Source organism: Dipodomys merriami, unplaced genomic scaffold, assembly GCF_024711535.1.
Source record: "Dipodomys merriami isolate MVZ:Mamm:240054 unplaced genomic scaffold, mDipMer1.0.p SCAF_31, whole genome shotgun sequence".
NCBI lineage: Eukaryota > Metazoa > Chordata > Mammalia > Rodentia > Heteromyidae > Dipodomys > Dipodomys merriami.
In genome coordinates, this window is record NW_027204604.1 from 4,277,546 (window position 1) to 4,297,880 (window position 20,335).

Sequence of the window (20,335 nt, forward strand, 5' to 3'; positions counted from 1 at the left end):
TGTATAAAGGAGCCAGTTTTAGGGCATCATGAAAGCAAGATGATGTTTCTTTCTATGTAGTTTTGTATGCTTGAAGATGAAGTACATTTTGTACACTTCAAAATAAAATTTACAGAAGTTGAGATGGAAACAGAGGTTTGACTTATTTTACCCATTGGATTCAAACATCAAAATTCAGAATGCTGCATCTCCTTGTACACTAATAATAAAATTGGCTCTAGGAATACACAAAAAATGTAGGGGCAGATACTTCCCTTGCACATGAAATCTGATAAATCAGGAGTCGTTGTCAGGTGTGAGAGAGAACAGGAGAAGGGTTGAATTATTTTCAACATTTGCATTTGGGAGAGGGTACCACAAAGGAGATTCTTTGGGCTTATTCTGAGCTTTGTGTGTGTATGTGTACATCCTTTTCTATTTAATATCATCTGCAGAGTTCATAGATTTTCATTGAACACACTGAATAAACTTCCTGCAGTATCTTTTCTCTTCTTGTTCACCTTAACATTGAACTTTCCTTCTGCCCCTCTTGCTATGTATGGGAAGAACATCTCTGTAGCGGAGATTCAGAAGAATGATGGACACAAGGTCATACCCAGGCAGCCTTCCTCTCCCAACTGAATCAGCTGGACTTCCTCTCATCTAGTCTAGGTATCAACAGCTGTATCCCTGACTCATGCCCTAGCCAAGAGAAGGGTGTTCTTCCTAGGGTAGAAAGTAGAAAGACACATTTCTTTCACCTTCAGTGGATAGTAGGTGTTAATTGAACATGCTCACTATGTCTGTTCAGAACAAGCTATCCTGTAACTCCCTTGAAACTCACCCAACTAAACCTTTTTTGTTGTTGCAATTCTCTATTGGTTAATATTTTAATGATTTATTTCTGTCTTGGGCAAAGAGAGAATGAATACTTTTAGTTCTTATGTGAAAGAATAAAAAAAACTAAAGACTACTTTAGTTCTTTTTAGCTGAGATGTGACAGATAGGACAAAACAAAGGGGAAAATTATGCGATCCAACAAGAAGAGGCATAAATTATTATCTCTTTAGATAGCTTAGATCTAAACTGAGAAATAAAGATAGGTGACCATTTTAAGCAAGGTTAAATAATAACTTGTTGACATAATATTTTATGACCATCATGTTTTATGAACAAGATATATATGAATATGTTTACCATGTGTGAAAATACATTATCAAATAATCATAATGTAAATTAAATCACTTGGAAATATTTTTCAATTGCTTTTGTACTTTCCCAATTCATGATCTAAAGAAAATATTAAGGAGCGTTTTGTCAAACATACTCTCCTGTCCACTAAGATTTTCAAAAACCCCTGCATTTCTCAGCACATGTACTAAATCATAATCTTTCAACTATAATTGCAGTTGAGTCTCACAGCATTTTCATTTTAACTTTAATCTGGGTTTAACTAGTCAATGTGAAGCCTTTCGATCAGCAGTTGTCATTATCAATTATCACCAAGAATACAGAAAAACACTAATGTAGCAATGAATCCAAATTATTATTGATCAAATACACATGTACTATAAGTTTTTCATTAGTCAATATGAAAATCTATACAGAATTTTTAAAATATTGAATATTTTATTGTACCAATTGGCATGCTTTGATAATTCCTGTACAATAGCAGATTCCACCAAGAAAAAGATACCAGAAGAACAAACCTCGAGTTATGATCAAGTGAGATTTCTAAGGATGCTCATGGATTAATATTACTAGAAAAGAATATTCAGTAAAGAATTTCAAAGGAACACTGCAATATGAACTAGAAAGTGGTTCATCGCTCCACTTTAATAAAGAAGTTATTCCGGGGAAAGGGAGGGAGATACAACTTTTACTGCATCTATCTGGAGTCCAGATTCTGGACAAAGAAGTGTTTCATTATGGTAATTATCCAGATAGTTCAGAAAAATCTTTTATGAGACAGAGAGAGTGTAAGTTTGGCACAGTTTCCTGCTTAGATTATTATCAGTCTTTGTCGATAAAATGATTTGAAGAAACTGCTTGAACTTTTTTACTTCTTTCAGAAATTGATCTTTGAATGGGCCTACGCAATGTGAGTTAACCTACTTATGATATTTCGAGTGGGATATCATAAACAAAGAATACTATAATTCAGTCTGACAATCAGTAGTTCAGTGGAGAAAATTAGATAGTTTGATTTAGCTATCGCCCTCCTCCCCAAAAATCTCTAAGCTGTTCCCTGCCGCATATTTAAGTGTTCATGCCTTTTAATTAGCAATTTTTCCTTCAAAGATATTTCTGCTTACAACAGCTTAAGGAAGCTTTTGATATTTATTTTGAAGAAAACTATTTGGCACAAGGTAGTACTTCAATTAACTAAGACTGTATTGGCAGAATCTTAAATTTCCTATCAAAATCGAGTTCTCAAATCACAGCCATTTCATTTACAATTCCTCCATGCCTGCAAAAAACAAAACAAAACAAAAATCAGTGCATTTCTCACCTGCAGAAAGAACACAGAAAATTCTCTGTGGCATGCCAAAAATATTGATTTCTACTTATTTAAAAAGTAATATGTTACTTAACTAAGTAAATAAAAGTGTGAGAATACTCTTATGAAAATAGGCTTACACCTGTTTTTGCAGAAAATTGAAATATTCTAAGTGCCATTTGAAGCTTTAAAATGTACTAGGTAATAAGGACTGAGACATTCCTTATAGATGTCTCTCCCAATTTATACACACACTTAATTAAAACCTGTAGTGATAATCATGTATATTATCCATACTATAACATAACATTTTCTTAATAACTAAATACAGAGATTCTTCAGATAGCAAGTTTGAGACAATGGCAGAAATGATATAGCAAATTGATGACAAAGGCCTTTTTGAGTTTTGAATAAAGAAGGGGAAGTCTGGCAACTTAGAGAAAAGCCTGGCTTGGGTTGTAAGGTGTACATGCGGCTTCTGAAGGACCCATGCTAGGAAATGAGAAAAGTGAACAAAGATGCATTTTATGTATGCATGACTTTCCCCCCACAAGGTGGTGATTAAACTAAATAGAATTCTGCATAATGGACACATAAAATATCAATATAAGTGCCAAGCACAGATAACCTCCATTAAAAATAAAGTAAATGAACAAAGCCATGGATGACAATTTAATAACCAAAGAACTTTAAAAGCATACAAGAAAAATGTGGGGGAGGGGCCTTTGATGCTTAAATTTAAAGAATAAATGACATATACGATTTCATTTTCAAGACACCAATGATAAACACTAAACCAATTAAAACAACCAACCCAAACTATTTGTTATCTAGCCTATTCATAGGCAACTTGGCTTAAAGAAGTAGCCTATTAAAAGAAAAAATGTTCTGAAGGTCAACTCCTAAGAATTCTAAACATAGTGCTTATACTAAATTTCCAATATCTTCCCTCACATATCACGCCAGAGTCCTTAACTTCATCATTTTACTACCATATGAGCATGTCCACACACAGGTTAACTTGAATACTCTTTTTGTTCCCTCCTCATAGCACACACTGCATTTCACTCTGAAAATATTCTTAAGTTCTTGAAAGAAACTTTAGGGAATGGATTGCCCAAACTTGCACCAAACAGAAAAGCACAGTGTCCTGGGGTGTCCTTAGATTTTTCTATCTCCATCAAAGTCCTATCTAGGACATCTGGCACTTGTCTGGTACAATGACTTTATGAGAGTATTTAGCAATGCGACTTGAAAGAGTTTATGCACATACCTATTCTTTCTAGGCAGAGAGAAAGCATGATAAAAGATAAGCTTTAACACCAGTAACACTTTCAAACTGACTTTGGTATTTTGACAGTTACACAACTGTGGACGGCTGTCCAAGATACACACACACACACACACACACACACACACACAGAGTCTTCTCTCCTTGCCCCTCCCCACTCCTCTACCCCCCTGCCCATCTCTGGGAAATAGGTATAAACTGGGAACTGGAGGGAAGCAAAGGGAAAGTCAATCTGCCTCCACCTGCTGCTGAAGTGGGGGTAGATTTGGCCGAAGGGCAGACAGAAGCTTGAGACATGGCCTTAGCAGGCGCTGGCCTCCATCCTTAAAAAGGGTAAACAAATACATACCAACCTTCCCCTACCTCCTCCCAAAGAACTCACATGGCAGGGCTCCACAGAACAGCAGCCCAATTTCCATTAGCCCAGACAATCCTATTAACCAGGACAACCATAAATTCATAAACCTCTACAACCCTCAAGCGAGCCTTGTGGTCTGGAACTATACAGACACACAGAGACACAGAGGAAATTTGCACCTGTCTTTCTTGACACAACACACCTGTCAGGCCCTGCCCATGCGTACTCTGCTCATAGACTTCTGCCTACCTTGTTTAAGAAAGGAAATGATTTTCTTTCTTGTTATAAGACATGGCATGGGATCAAGGGAAGAAAGGAAGGAGAAGGGGGAGGGGGTGTAGGAGACTTTTCCAGCCTTGACTTTTGAAGAGGCCACCCTGTGCTTGCTCTGTTTTTATAAGCTTAAGGAGACAACACAGACCTTCTTGGAAAAGTCAAAACAAGCAGGTGAGTTCCCAGCCTTACCCCCCGCGGGCAGGTAGGGCTCTGGGGTTGCCAAGAACAGCAACTTCACACTCCAACCGGACTCCTTGGGCTATTTAAGACAATCACCATCCCCGCCTCCTGTTTCTACTCTCAGTCTGCCAGGGCAGCTCAACATCCCAAGAAGTCGAGAAGGGTCCACAGACCCTTTAGGGTGCGGAAAGCGACTCCTCCTTTGCCGGCCCCACCCCCATCAGGTCCAGCAGGAGAATTGACTGGCTGGCACACCAGAAGAACCCACAACTTGCTAAACGGGACTTTGGGTGATGTCCATCGTCCCCTCCCCCCCTTCCACCTTGACTGTTCAAGCAGGAGAGAATTCTCCCCCTCCCCCCTTTCCACTTTCCTCAGTCTTCTCCACAACAACTACTCTCACCTCTCCTCTTTTCTCCTTATGAGTCCCCAGTCCTTCGAACTGGGGTAACACAGTCGGTGCTAAGCCGGCAAGACCCGAGCGAAGCTGCCCCAACACCACAGAACGCCAGCGATGGCCGTGAGAGTCTCCAACTCACACATCCACTGTAGGAGCGCACCCTTATTCCACCTGGATCTTGAGTCCTCTATCCAACTCGGCGGCGGCTGGTCAGGTCCCCAATCCCTCCACTTCAGGCCCCCTGGGGCACTGGGTGCCACCTTACCCCTACCCTGCTCCACCCAGCCCGGAGAGGGGTGGCGCGCTCAGGACCCATCACTCCACATTTCAGCTTCGACAGTGTGTGGTCGAGAAAAGTAAGAAGAGCGCCTCTCCCCCCCACCACACACACACACACACACACACACACACACACACACACACACACACACACACACACACACACACACACACACACACACACACACACCCTTTCTCCCCGGGCCCTCCTCCCCCACTCCCGGTCCCTCTGCTGGGGTTAAAAAAGGAGAAGTGAAAGGTATGCAAATGACAAGCAAATTGGAAGAGCCGGGAAGAAAGGGAGCTATAATAAACAAGACAAAGGGAGAGGACCTGGGGACGAGCCCCGGGAGTGGAGTTTTAACCCCAGAGAGGAGATGGATGGAGCTTAGCGGAAAGCAGAGGGGGGCCGGGGGGGGGCGCAGACAAACACACACACACACACACACACACACACACACACACACACACACACACACACACACACACACACAAAGCGACCCGGTCCCCCTCGTTGTCCCTCTCTCCTCTCCTGAGAAGAGAAAGAAGGGAGGGAAGCCAAACCGTCCTCGCACCCCCAGAGACGTTACACAAAAGGTGACAAGATCGGCGACAAGTCCAGCCACACCAGCGTGTCCCCCGCAACCCCCATCTCCAGGGCCAACACCACCCCCAGCCAAGCGGCAGGAAAGAGAAAGAAAGCCAAGCCAAGCGGACCACTTACTCTCTCCGGCCCTGGGAAGAGCGCAGCGCCGAGTCCCACCGAGGGCGCCTCCGGCTTAGAAAACTGTTTGGAGGCTGTTTTACCCGGGTTCATTTAAATGCCACCCCTCCTCCTTTTCTTTCTTTCTTTTTTTTAAACTCCTGGGAGAGAAGTGGAGGCGGGGGGGGGGTGCAGATTGTTTACCCGGGGTGTGAGGGACTGGGAAGCTCTTTTCTCTTCCTTCTCATTCTAGAAGAACAAGCTAGTGCAAGTGACTCTGGCAAAGGGGAGGGGACTCGCGAGGGGGAGAAGGTACTTACGCGGTGCAGAGAGCCGTGGGACCGAGCCTCTCTCTCTCTCTCTCTCTCTCTCTCCCCTCTCTCTCTCTCTGCACTCTCTCTCTCTCTCTCCACTCTCTCGCCTCTCTCTCTCTCTCTTTTTGGCCGGCAGAGAGAGGAACACACGCGCGCGCACACACGGTGGTATCTTGCGGGTGATGAATATGATAATTGGACCAGGCGCGGTGAGTCTGTGCGAGCGCAAGGGAGCGCGGCGAGTGGGCAGAGGGAGGGAGTGAGTGAGGGGGGGGGAGAGAGAGAGAGAGAGAGAGAGAGAGAGAGAGAGAGAGAGAGAGAGAGAGAGAGAGAGAGAGAGAGAGAGAGAGAGAGAGAGAGAGAGAGAGAGAGAGAGAGAGAGAGAGGCGGGGACGGGAGAGGAGAGAAGGGGCGAGGGGACGAAAGGAGAGGAGAAAAAGCCAAGGAGCGGAGCGCAGAGCGGGGCGAGGGGCGGAGAGGCTGCGGAGCGGAGCGGAGCGGAGCCGGGCGAGGCGGGCAGGGCGCGGGCAGGGCGCGGGCAGGGCGCGGGCAGGCGGACCCGGCCAGAGCTCTTTTGCGCCGCTCTGCTCTCCGCGGTGGCAATGGTGAATGATTTCCGAGCGCTCTCTCAGCTGAGGGCTCCGCTCCACAACAAGATTTACTTTAAGACACAGCTGAAGGAAACAGGAAGACAGCACGTCACAGTCTGACTGACGTACCCGGCCCCAGCACCCAATCGCGAGGCGCCTTCGGATTCAAGGGGGGATAGCCAGGCAAGAGAACTTGGGAGGGGAAAAAAAAAACCATATATATAGAAAAGGGGTGGAGGGGTGAGGGGCTGGGAGGACAGAAAAGGAGAGAGCCCCCTCCTCCTGAGCTTCCCCCACCCCGCTCCATCCCTGGCCTCCATCCCTGGTCCCCCACCCCCAACCCCCACCCCCCGCCCAGCCGTAGCTTCGGGGCGCCGGGATCTCCGCTCCCGAGCCGCAGCAAGCCATCTGCGGGCACTCTGCGGAGCAGCGCCCGGCACACACTTGATCTTCCAGGACGCTGGTCTTTCTGGTTTTTTTTTTTTTTTTTTTCATTTCCCTGATACAGCTGATCAAGTTCACCAAGCCGCTAAGCGAGGGAGCGCTCCCTGGACTTGGGTAGAGAAAGGCATGGAAAAGTATATTTGAGGAAAAGTGTATTGGGTGTGTGTTGGGGGGGGGGCTTAGGGGTGGCATAAAGGGAGGGAGGGAGTGGGGGGGAGAGATGCGCATATCATTCTACTTTTTAAACGATCTCCGAAGCAGTATCAACCGTCTATGTATGTCACTCTTTTAAAGAGTAGGTGAAAGATAAAATACAGGTTGGTTTAGAATTAAATTCATAGGTGGAAGATGTTTCACCCTCGGTCCAATGAATCTGATGTTAAAACAAAACAACCCCCACTAAGTCCCAATTACCTGTGAAAATGATTAGTAAGAATGATATTCACCTTCGATCACCTCTAACAATATTATATGGGTTATGGGTACACCCGCTAGATATATAGATAGATAGATCAATGTATGTATAGATACATATGTATATATGTACACACATACATGTCACAAACATTATCTTCTGATTTCCTCTCCCTCACTCAGAATGACCAAAGGGAGCTAAAACAGTCCAACATAGGATTTACACCATTTTAATGTCAGGGTTACAAACTTTAAAGTTTATTAGGCAAGAAAATTTCAGATGCTAAAATCTCAGGCTCTAAGGTGAAGCCATAGAAAATGCATTTTGATTTGACATTTCGTGGGTGAAAAATATCCAACAACATTTCTTCAGATTATTTTTTTAAGAGCTCTTTGAGCTTTGCGAGTAACAAATGCTAAAGAGACAACCTCCATCCAGCCGCAGCATGAAGGTTTCCCTGGGCATAGTAAACAGCATTTAATAAAACAGCCGCTTTATGACTTAAAGATCCTATAAAAAGCTGGGACTAGTTGTGAGCTTCGGAGCCGAAACATGCATACCTAGTAAGTAGATTCAATGCTCAATATTTAGTGATCTTTTCCTTTTCCTTTTCTTTCTTTTTATAAGGCAGGATAGGGAGAAGTCTTTTTTGCGTGTCCCTTGAATTTAATCAGATCAAAGGTCGCACCGCGTTGTGACAACAGTATTTATGAGATGTGTTGCAAGGACACTAGCTAACCACTACCAACATCTTCTCCCCCAGACACACACCTCTCTGGGATATTTACAACTTCACCCTCAAATATATCCAACTGTAAACAGGATATTAAGTCTTGTCTCTGAATAACGATGTTAGTATGTATCCTGTAGCAAACTTTTGGCACTGAAGAGGAAGGGGGGAAAAATCAGGTCAGCCAGATGGGAAAAGACTTATAGGTGCATCCCCAGCGTTTTACCCCTTCCCCCACTCATCTCCCCTAGACACTCCTCCGGTCCTTTGTGGAGGTAACACAGACACAGGCACACATAGCTCACCCCTCCAGTGATCTGCGGTTGTATCAAGTGTTCTTACAGGGATGTGACAGTTTAGGCTGGGAACTGAAATAATCTGTCCTCACGATCATTAGATACAGCATGGTCCCTTCGAGGTAAGCGGGTGTATTGTGCTGGGAAATTTGGGTTCTGAGGATGTTTTCTTGCTCTTTCTCATTATTTTTCTTCTTTTAAAACCTGTTTGCACAAATAACTTAGAGACAGTCCATAAATAAACGGGTAGTAGGGTAGTAGTAAAGAATATATGTTCTTTACACCCTAAAACCATCTGCTCAGTTTAAGACTCAAAAGGGAGGAGACCAGGGAAGGAAAAGGGGATGCGTGGGGGGGGGGTAGGGAGAGGGGGGAAGAAAGGAGGCCAGGGGAAAGAAAATAGCTCCAACCGCAGCTCATAACTTTGGGTCAATTGTACCTAGCATTCTGTTGCACGTTTTGAACACACTACACCTGACAGGATCAGGCGGCGGGAAAAGTTCCCCTGCGCACCACAGTAAGACCTCTACCACGCTGGAGGCAAAAGGCAGGCCGGACTTGAAGTCTAGCTAACCCTCTGGGAGAACAAGGAAACACTTCACCCCCTTTCCCCCCCCCCCCCCCCCAGCCTGGGCGCAGAGGCTTCGCGGCTGTTCGGCGGTGGCAATTCGCAGGCGGCAATGGGGCGCAGGAGCGGCTCCTTGGAACCGGAGTGCGCGCGACGCTGGACGAGCGAGCTGGGTCTGCAATCCAGCTTTGTAAGCAGCCGACGTGGGTGTCTGTCTGGTCCGCGACTGTCGCGGCCAGGCCACCTCCCTGGTCCCACCTAGGATGCTCTCTTGGGTTTCTGGGGGCTCTGGAGCCAGGCGTCAGGCCCAAGACCCCTATCTCGGCGACTTCTGGTTTGTTTTCTGATAGGGGAGGGAAAAAAAAGCGCGATCCGTTGGGGGCAGAAGTCGCATAGATAATGGCTCCATCTGTGAACGTTGAGGCCAAACCTAGCCGGGGTCAACTCATTTCCTCCTTCCTCCCGGTGGCCAACGCCACCCTAGCAACTTAGAAGTTAACTCAAGTTCTGATCCAGCTTCACACAGACCGTTCCCCGTGCAGGTTGCGTTTGCTTATTGATCTGCAGGGCGATCTGTGTGTGTTCGGAGTCCAACCTGCGGTCATCCCTTGTGCATCTGGTTCTGGGTTAAACACATTCGCCGGGCTAGTTCCTCGGTGCGCCCCTCCCCCTTCTTCCGTAAAGCCATTAACTGGGGATAGGAGGGAAGATGGTGCGTGTATGTAATTTAAAAACTTAACATCCAGCCCTCATCAAACCCTAAGACACCCAGCCTAGAGGCAAACAGGGGCGCGAATTCCGGCAAACGATGCCGGAGACCCCTCGCTGCCACCTAACCACCAAACTCACCCCTTCGTGGCCACCATTGCCACCAGCCTGAGGAAGGGAAGAGAAAGAAAAACCAACTCTGGGGAGCAGACCGGGCCTGCAGCAGGTAGCCCACAGGCAGAATGACACTCGGCCTCTCCCACTCTCCTCCCCCGTGCCCAGCGTGACGCCAAACCCAACCTGGATTTGCTCTGAATGGTGGGGCCGAAAGTGAAATCCCGCAAGATCAGTAGCAAGAAGCAGCTGCGGGCTTTCTCTCTGGGGAACCCCACTGTTGAGAAGCCTCTGAGTGATGTTTGTTTAACCAACAGCTTTCAAAGTAAACAGAAACGAATCACTCCAAAGAAAGTCGAAATATAACCCTTAAGAGAAACTGCAGACAGGGGTGTTGACAGCAAAAGTAGTATTTTTAAAAGAAAACAATTAAGCCCCCATTCCCCAGTTAAGAGTCTCCCCCCTCTTCTTTTACCCCAAAGACCACAGATCTGTCAGAAAAGTATGGATTTGTCAGAAGGACTCGCTACTATAAGATGTCGTCGAGAAAATCGCTCGTCCCCGCCCCCCCTTACCCCCCAAACACAAGGCAAAGTCCACTCCTCTAGGAGTGGGGGTTGAGGGTGATCCAGGGGTCAGACTTCTCCTTGATTTGATGGCACTGGGTAAAATAATAATAATAATCAAGGGAGGTACAGTTTCCTGCCCTGGAGGAATAAGAAATAGCCAGGCTGGGAGCCCTTCGCAGCCAGCCTTGGCTTAGCCTCAGGCACCCAACTTTCCAATATCAAGAAATTAACAGATGGTGTCCAGCGCCGGGAGGGCTGTTACTTACATAATCCAGCCACTCCACCGGGCCTCGCCGAGTCTCGCCAGGCGTCCGCCAGGCCACGCGCCGCCCGCTCTCCTTCCGAGGGGGTGCACTTGCTCCCTACCCATCCGCCCCCCATAACTGGCCTTTCTCTAATAATCTAGGATTCGGCGACGCAGTGATTTTACTTAAAACAGCAGCAGCAGCAACAACAAACGAACAGCAATCCCAACACATTGATTGATCTGATAGTGCTGTATCTTCTCCCAGCCACAGTATAAGTGAAGAAGATGGGGACCCCAAGGGTAGAGAGAAGTAGAGGGGACCCAGGGGTTGCTTTCACTCTGTACCTTGTCGGGTGCTAGGAAGTGGGATCTACACAGTTGACCTCCCCCAGCCCCCCCCCCCCGCGCATGCACACACACACACACACACACACACACACACACTCGGCCACCAGCAGCATTGGTGGGGGGTCAGCTATCTTTGCCTTGTCCCTGAAGTACAAAGGCTGGCTCGGGCCGCAGCCGGGCGGGAGTCGGGCGGGGTGAGGCTGCGAGTGCGGAGGGTCGCCTGGACCCGCGGGGGCGCAGTGGGCAAAGTTATGCAAGGCCTCTGGGCACCGCGATCCCGGCGAGCTGGGGCAGGCTTTTATTTTCTGAGCGCTCTTCGAGCCTTTCGCGAGTCTCTTTCCGCGGTGTAGCCTTTACGCCCACCCTTGGCCACTTCCCGCACCCCTCCCCACCCCGCCGTGGGGAGGCCCGTGTTATCCCCGCGCGTGGGTCCCGGGGGTGGGCTAGGGGAGGGCAAGGGTCGGGTGCCTGCTCCCTGATGGCCACTGGGATTGCCCAAATCCGACAGGAATTCGCCCGCGCGCGCCTGTTGGAAAAGTTTCGCGATGGGCGGGAAAGGCTGGGCGGCTCCTCTCCCCCGGCCGGCCCTGGGCGGGAAGCGGGGTTCCCGGTCCTCCGATTGCTCTTGGTGTCCTTCCCACCCCCACCCCACCCCCAGTCCCCGCTCATCCTTACTTGCCAGCCCCCCCACCGCACCCCCTCTCCCCCGTGCTCCGTGTCCCGGCCTTGGCCAGCAGCGTGACGCGGCGCGGGGCGCAGTGCCGCGAACCCTGCGGAGCGAGAGCCCCAGCTTCTGCGCGGGGGTGGGGGTGGGCGCACCGCCCGTGGGGGGGGGGTCTGGAGGGCCCTGCCCGCTGTCCTGGGTACCCTTGTTCCCCGCGCCCGGACCTTTTCCCAGGTGCCCGCAGGAGCTGCAGCCAGTTTCTGATGGCTCTGGTTCGAAGGCCGGGAGGGGGGCCGCAGAGGGCGGCCACCTGCTCCCGGGGGCCACGGAACGGGGGGAGCGGGCCAAGTGGGGGGGGATGTCATCTGAGGTTGGGAAACATGGGTTGCCACCAGGCCAGCGATGCTACGCACCCCCCCCCCCCCCGTGGCCTCCCCACCTCTCCCTCCCCTGTCTCTGCCTGTTGCTTAGGGGACTCCTGTGGGTGGGGAGGGGGGTACGCACTGGACGGGGAGGGGGGGGTTGGGGGAGTGGGGGCGGGGAGGGGGGAGGGGATCTCTTGGGATTGCAGGAGGGGCGGGACCTTCGGAGGAATGAAAATCTGTCCTTCTGTCCTGGCTTCTTTTGTCAATTTCAGGATATTTGGCCGTTACTCCGGCTTCTCCTTTCTTTGGTCTTTCATGTCAAGGGTGGGAATTCAGAGAAGGTGCTCTATTTTCCGGGCTTTGGTGATAGTACTTGAGTTACCCGTACTTACAAAGCTCTTACAAAGCTTTTTATTCAGGCTGAGGAGGCGGCTAGAAATAAATAGGCGTAGGCCAGAATAGGGAGGATAAGAGAAAGAAGAGCCAGTTTGGATTTATTCGAGGCAAGAATAACTCTGGAAAGTTGCATTTTGTTTAAATTAGAGCAAGATGAAGTTGAAAGCCAGATTTCTATAATTTTTCTGGTAATATTTCTTTTACGAAGTATCTAAGTGTCTGTTTGTCATCATTTTGAGATCAAAAGAGAAATCCATATGCTGCATAGTTTTTCAAAATTGCTATTTAAATATGTTTTAAATGTTTTTATCCAATGTGGAGAAGGCTGCTCAGAACAAGACTGGCAACTGGGGTAGCGGGACAGTTTGATGTGAGCAGTGTTTGCAAGGACCTGCTGATCATCAGAATCACTAAAGGAGCTTAAAAAAATTAGAAAAATGTCCAGGCCAAGCTCTGGTAGGAGATGTAGAGGAGGACTGGGGAATCTGGGGAAGCATCTCAGGGTCACACTACCCCAGGGTGAGTGGCTCCATGATGACTTGGGTGAGTTAACTTCTCCAGGCCTCCATTTTCTTGATCTATAAAATGGGGATAATAATCCAAGTTGTGAAGTTGTGTAGAAGAGACTTCCACACAAACAGAACTGTTCAGCACATGATTTGGACCCTATTTTGCTCTCAAACGTAAGCGCATAGGCGTATTCTCACCAGGACTCCTATACAGAACCTCCTTCTTCCCCTCATATTTTGCTGAAGCTAACTGGACTGACATGTCTATATTTGCACGTACAAATGTAGCTTATGCAGAATGCTTCCTTGGGTGCATGTATGCGTACACACACACACACACACACACACACACACACACAGCACACACCCAACACACTTTTAGGTCATACAGAACAGAATTTGTGCATGTTTGGAAGCTAGGCCTCATGTTCCTGGACCTAGAACTTTCTGTCAGGCTCTCTGGAACATGAGATTACCAACCTGAAATCTACCCCCCCTTCTTCCTCGCCTTTTTTTTGGGGGGGGGGGCTCTTTCACCTTCCCTATTTTACAGACAGTAAACCTTTCTCATAGAAGCTTCTGGTCAGAATAAGAAAACCACAGGACAAAAAGTTCTACTCCAGAGAGAATAACAAGCTGGAAAAGAAAAAAGGTCAACATTCCTAGGTAAACAAAAACAAATGCATATCAGCTGCATATGTTTTTACATGTGAGAATAACCAACTTCCCCAAATGCATGTAAAACAAAAAAGCAATCCTTCCTAAGATTATGTGCAAGCCAATGAATCCAAGCATGAGGCAAGGTAATGCAGGGAGGGCCCAGCCAAAGACAGCTGGGAGCAAGGAGAGGAAGACAGGCAGGAAGGTGTCATGCCTGGCTGTGACTCTGAAGGCCTGAAAGGGGAAGAAAGCCAAGGAAATGGAACCGGCTGCACCAGCAGACAGCAGAGCAAGCTGGGTGACAACACCAGTACTGGAGAAAGAGTCACTAGTTCAACTTCCCTATCCTTGAAAAGCGAGAGAGAAAGCAATCCTGTTTCTCGAGGGGTGGGAATTTCCAGCATGGAGATCGGGACCAGTCCCCAGGGAGTACTACAAGGATTTAGATTCCCCTGAATGAACTGAAGTGGCTGTCCAGGGAGGAGAAGGGAGGGTGTTCCTGGGTATTTGGGAGGGGTGTGTGTGTGTGCACAATATGGAAGGGAACCTTTCTGGCTTTCTGCTTTCTGGCTACTCTGTACCCGGGAGGGAAATGTCTGTGTCTCTAGGGGATTATAAGCAAAGGGCACACCAGGACAATTAGAAAGGCACATGCATTTGAGGCCAGGCCATAGGGAGACAGGTGGCAGCTTCTGGCTTTTGTATCCCAGCCCCTTCCTGGTAGAAGAGGATTGTGCCTAACACTTGCACTGGATGAGCAGAGGGGAAGATGTAGGCTGAGAATCTAGATGAGCAGAGCCTAGTAGGTGGAGAGGGGATGGGGAGGGAGTAGGGTGGTAGAGTGGGGGGGGGTATGTGGAGTAAAGGATGCTGAATGTGGGTGGGGAGAATACACATGTGTCTGTAGAATGTCAGTGAGTTGCACAGGAGTTGCTGAGGGACCATGGGGGACAGAGAGTGGGGACTGGAAGTGGGGAGCATGGAAAGAAGTGAGCAGTGGGAGTTGGGAGGAGAGAAAGTGAAGAGGAGGAGCCTGGGAGGCATGGAGGAAGTGTGGAATAGAAGTAGAGGGTACATACTAGATGGTTCACAGGGCATCCAGTTCCCAGCACTGAGGCTGCTGGGTGGGGCAGGACGTGGAGGATCATCTGGGAAGTGAAGGGAGAGGTGGGAGGAAAGTGAGGTAGGAGAAAGGTGAGGTAGGAGGCTAAAATTGGCTGGTGCTCTTGGCATGGTGAAGGGCCAAGCATCTTGGCTTCCTCTCATCCAGACTTTTGATGCTGCTCCCTTGCTAATCCCAGTTGGCTGGGCAACAACTGGGACACAACAGCTCTGGGACTGCCGCCTCCAGGGACAGACGTTCCAGGTTCCTTCTTGGGGAGGGGAAAGAGGTTGCTGGCAGGACCTTGGTTCTGTGGGTGCCGACCTCCTCTTGGCTTGCAAGGAATGTGGGATCTGAGAGAGTGCCCTCTAGCACCTCCATAGCCCCCAGCATACCCATTTTCCCACCTAAGTGAGGCCCAGTGTACATCCTTCAGGACTTCATGGGCCCTCTCCCTCTCCCCCACATCATCCATCATGCTATGCCGATGGGTTACTCTTGTCTCTCCCTGCGCTGGAAAGTGTGTGTGTGGGGGGGGGAGGGGTTGCATTACTCAATGAAGCCTCTACAAAATTGGAATCAGGCCATTTATCAGATGCTTGTCATTTGTAGAATGCTGTTAAGCTTGGAGGTTGGTGAGCCTGTACTGGCCCAACAGTTCTGGGCTGTGTTTGGTTTGGTCAAGTTTCTGAAGCCTCATTAGGAGCTCTGTTCTAGAGAAATTTGGACGATGGGCAAAGTAACACTTCCTTTTCTCAGATTCCAAAGTGATCTTGCAGTGGAAACACAAGACACAGGGACAGTGATCCGGAGCAATGATGGCTACTTGTAACATTTACCAAACACTTCTTGTATGTCAGACACTTTGAATTCTGTACTCACACTTGCACTTTTTTTTTCATTTGCAAACACCATAAAACACAACATCCCATTAAAGATGTTCTTTTGGTAGAGTGAAACATAGTCATCTTCAATGCACAACTGTAAGTCAGGCATGCTGGCTTCAGAGGTCTGAAAAAGATAGGAGCGGAGTTTTTGAAGTGAGTAAATAAAGTGTATTATTTGCAGCTCCCCCAATAACTAAGTGGATGAGGGGTATCCCCATTGTACAAATGACTAGAGAAGTTTTCATTGCTTTTTATAAGCTACCAAGTCAGTACATAGCAGAGTCAGAATTGAAACTCGAGTCTGCCAGTAGTCTGAGCTAGAACAATTTCTCTAGACCCCCCAGAACCTCTTCAGAGACTGGGTTGTTGTTGTTATTGTTTTTCAGATTATTCTCATAGTCAGTCCTGGCTTTACCTGGACCCTTGTATCACCTAACAATCTCATCCCCAGCAAGCTCTGGACATTTCCAGGAGGAGAGTCTCATTCAGTGAACAAAGAGGTACAAAGCAGTCAAATACTACATTTCTTGTTCAGATTTGAATAATGTCTGTAGAGGGTAAAAACCACGCATGAGCACACACACATGCATGTGCGCACACACAGATACACACACACACACACACACACACACACACACACACACACACATACACCAGGTTTTGCTGGGCACCACAGGAAGTCAATGGATGCTAGGATCTCTGTATTGCTGAAAATAGAATTGTAAAAAATAAAAAAAAAGGGTGGGGGAGAAAGTGAATGAAACTAATCCTATTAAACGTGGTAGCATGTTTTTGTGGCTCTCAGGGAGAGATTAAGCACAGGAAAGGGGATAAGGACTGCTTCAGTCTCACTAAACTAATGTGACAAGTTGTCATTGGAGATCTTTACAGCTTGTTAGTAGATGACTAGGCCAGGCAGAAGTGTTTTCTATCCTATCCATTGTGTCCACCGTGGCTTTTCTTTTCTTTTTCAAAACTTTTTCCTTTCTTTTCCTGTTTCTTTCTTCTCCATGCTGCTCTACTTTGCTTTTTAATCCTGACTGTCTCCCCCAAGTCAAAACATTTAGCTGGATCTAATCAAGATTTGGTTTTGAAGATGCCCTTTGACCTTGGACTGCCCAGACAAGCCCCCTCCTCCTTGAACCTGTTCTCAGCCCTCAACTTGGCCACTGTCTTGGGGCTTGAGAAACTGAGCTTATGGGGGGGAAATTCTCTCACTTCAGATTGCATTCTTCAGCCCTCTTTCTCCTTCCCCCACCCCCTTTCTTTTTCTTCTCTCCCTCTGGCCTTTCATTTTCCCATGTTGATTCTTTGTCTTATCTGCCCATCTCCCCCTTTTCTTCCTCTCTACTCCTTCACCTTCTTCTCATTTGCTTGCCTCTTCTCCTCTCAATTTTTTAGGGGTGTTGGGCACCACTAAACCTCTTATTTTTTCCCCTTTCCTTCAAATATGACCGTGAAATTCATATAAAGATGATAAATCTTTGATAGTGGGGTTGGAAGATGGAGAGGGTCCGCCTGGGAAGGAGGACAGGACTGATCTTGGTCCAGAGGAAGCAAGAATCCGAGACTTTCCGAAACAGGTGCCCCGCTTGTTTAGAGCTGTGGCAGGCTGGCCCGCCCTCACTCTGGTCTCCCCCCCCTCCCTCCAACTTTCCCCCCTGGCTCACCACCAGAGGCGAGATGTTGAGTCAATGGAAAAACAACATTCGCCAACATTAAAGGGAGACTGTTTGGAAACGGAAGGCCCTGCCGAGGTGCAGAGGAAGCCTGTGCATTAACACGGGCCACCTCTTATCTGGGGCAGCTGGGCTCCGGCTGTCTGTACTGACACTCTCCTTCGCTCGGAGGTCTTCAGCAGGGAGTGAGGGGCTGATTCTCACCCTCGGGCACCCCCAGGATTTCCAGAGACAAAAAGCCAAGAAGCAAAGTTTTGTAGAGAGTTAAGCTTGCTTCTACGGGCTTACCTCCCTGTGGGTCTGCCCCCTCCCAAAGGAGCTGTGAGCCCTGCCATCCTGACCCAAATGTGAGTAATGGGGTCATGCTAAAGGACATGCTAAAGTGACCCAGAGGGAATAAAGTAAAAGTCTTGTGTGTAGATTCCCCTTCCCACCTCCCTGGAAATGGTTTACCGTTAAGTCTCAGGGGCAGCTTCTGATGGAAAGATAAGGTAAATCCCTAATCAGTCAATAATTAACCATAGCACTATTAGGGGCCCAGTCAACCAGATCCTGCTGACACCTTCTCTGCTTTGGTGGGAAGGGTCAGTGGAGAGAAAGGCCTGTTTGTCCAGCCTGCCACAGAGCCACCTGGGCAGTATTGGAAAAGGAGTAGTCAAGGCTGTGTCTGTGAGCACGTGTTCCTGCATACACAGATTAGCACAGATACCCATGATAATTCCAGGTTAGGTTGAATCAAATCCCAGTTATGTTCTGATTGTTACATTGTTCTCTATAGAAGACCATATTAGCTTACTCCTGCCCCACTCAGCTTAGTTCTATAGATACAGTCCTCAGGGTGTGAGAAAAACAGAAATGATTTTCACATGATAAGTGACCATATTCTCCACCTACACCATACATAGGATTTTTTGAATTTTAAACTAGGAGGAAATTGGAAAAAGATGAACAAACATTTGGTTATTTCTGCTTCTTTTTGTAAATGGAAAACTAGCTTAAGTTTTTGTGTGTGTGTGTGGGGGGTCTCATTTTGCTCTGCTTTATTATTCTGTGTGGTATTTAGTGTTATTCCACGCATCTACTTATACATACTATTTGATGAGGAATAGCACTATAATCAATTGGGTTTGAATTGTTTGCTAAGGTCAATTGTAGGTCATGACCATATTCCAATGAATGATTTTATTCCTAATTGTATCTGTTCAAGCCACCCAGATTTTCGTATTTCATACCTGAGAAGAATAAGGCACTAGAAGGTGGCTTGATTTGAGTTCATCTCCATGGAAGAGAAATATCAGCCAATGGCTGTGGGTGTCAGTGATGTTATTCCTATGGGTGGAAGATGATGGGCCATCCAGTCACTCTCCTGAGGGTTCTGGTATCAATTTCTACCACTGTTTTCTTCTCCACCAAAAAAACTAGTAGTCTGGATGCTCAATTAATTTTTGGCTGGGTGGAGGAGTTGCCAATGGGTAGAAACTCTGCCAATGATCCGTGACACCCTTTTTAACAAACATTAATTGAATGACATTTCTTTTTCCCCAAATCACCCATCTGTCCTTTCTTATGCAACTTTTGAGTTTCAAAAGGGTAGAAAGCAAGCTCTCTTCCAATGATAAATTTGGCTTATGAAGATAGTCTATGAATTAGACAGTATGTAATGTATGGTGACATGGTAAATCAATCTAAATATTCACTCACTTGAATCAACTTGCTAAATGTAAAAAGAAATTATATTCATCTTTATCTTTTCTTTTTTCATTAAACACTTCTTGCTTTTGTGAAGGCAGTCAATACATAGCTAGATTCAGTGTTAGTCAATATTTTTAACTTTAGGTACAAATAAGAGTAGGAAAGTCATCAAGAAATAGCAAGGTGTTTTAAAATTAACAGTTATTAAGTTTGTAGTTTAGGAAAATCTAAGATTTCTGAGTTTTAATACCACTTTCCAATTTTTAGTTTTAAATGGCACTGAACTCAGGGCCTATGGACTTGTTAGACATTCACGCCTCAGCCCTTTTTGCCTTCATTATTTTTCTAGAGTGTCCAGGATCACAGTCCCTTTTTATGCTTCTTACATAGCTAGTATTACAGGTGTGAGCCACTGCTGCTCTGCTAATTTCTGGTTGTTTTAAACCACTAATGGGAGTATTTCACTTAATAGTGCTGTTAAGTAGATAATATATCAACTTGTTGCTTGGATATTAAAATGAGATTAAAAATGAAACTAACATCTATTTTTAACCATGTCAAAAGGCATTCATAATTATGCTAATAATTTTTAGATATGGTGCTAAAGAGGGGAGGAAATGTGGGCCTGACAGAGCCTTTACTTGGCTTCATTCATTATGAAAAAAATGTTGTTTACCCCTTAACAATTTCTTTTTTTTTTTTTTTTTAATTGTATTTTATTTTATTTGAGAACATACTGTACAGAGGGGTTACAATTACATGGGCAGGATAATGCATACATTTCTTACCAAGCATTGCAGCCTCCTCCTTTGTTTACCCTTCACTTCCCTTCCCCGCCTCCCCCCTCCCCCCACCCAATTTTACCCCCCTCCCCCCACCCAATTATACCCCCCTCCCCCCCCCCACACCGAAATTGTAAAGCTGGTTTTGACATGACATTTTGTACTTCTCATTGTTGCAACAGGTCCCCCTAAAAACCAGTTTCCATCAATGAGCATTATTCTGCTCCCCAGGGAATATTGATTTGAACATTGACTTCACCGTGGATGAGTTATTTCCCTTAGTAAAATTT

The 20,335-nt window shown here is 46.9% G+C and overlaps 1 protein-coding gene and 1 long non-coding RNA gene across 2 annotated transcripts in view; one reads left to right on the forward strand and one right to left on the reverse strand.

Moving 5' to 3' along the window:
* Prox1 (prospero homeobox 1) overlaps positions 1–6,366 on the reverse strand; it is a 53,480-nt gene extending 47,114 nt beyond the window's left edge. Inside the window, exon 1 of the mRNA XM_070041508.1 lies at positions 6,287–6,366. The gene's annotated coding sequence lies outside the window, so the exon portion shown is untranslated. The remainder of the gene's footprint in view (positions 1–6,286) is intronic.
* Positions 6,367–6,391: 25 nt separating this feature from the next.
* The window catches only part of LOC138841052 (uncharacterized), a 163,443-nt gene continuing 149,499 nt past the window's right edge, over positions 6,392–20,335 (forward strand). Inside the window, exon 1 of the long non-coding RNA XR_011376307.1 lies at positions 6,392–6,489. This is a non-coding gene — a long non-coding RNA (uncharacterized lncRNA). The remainder of the gene's footprint in view (positions 6,490–20,335) is intronic.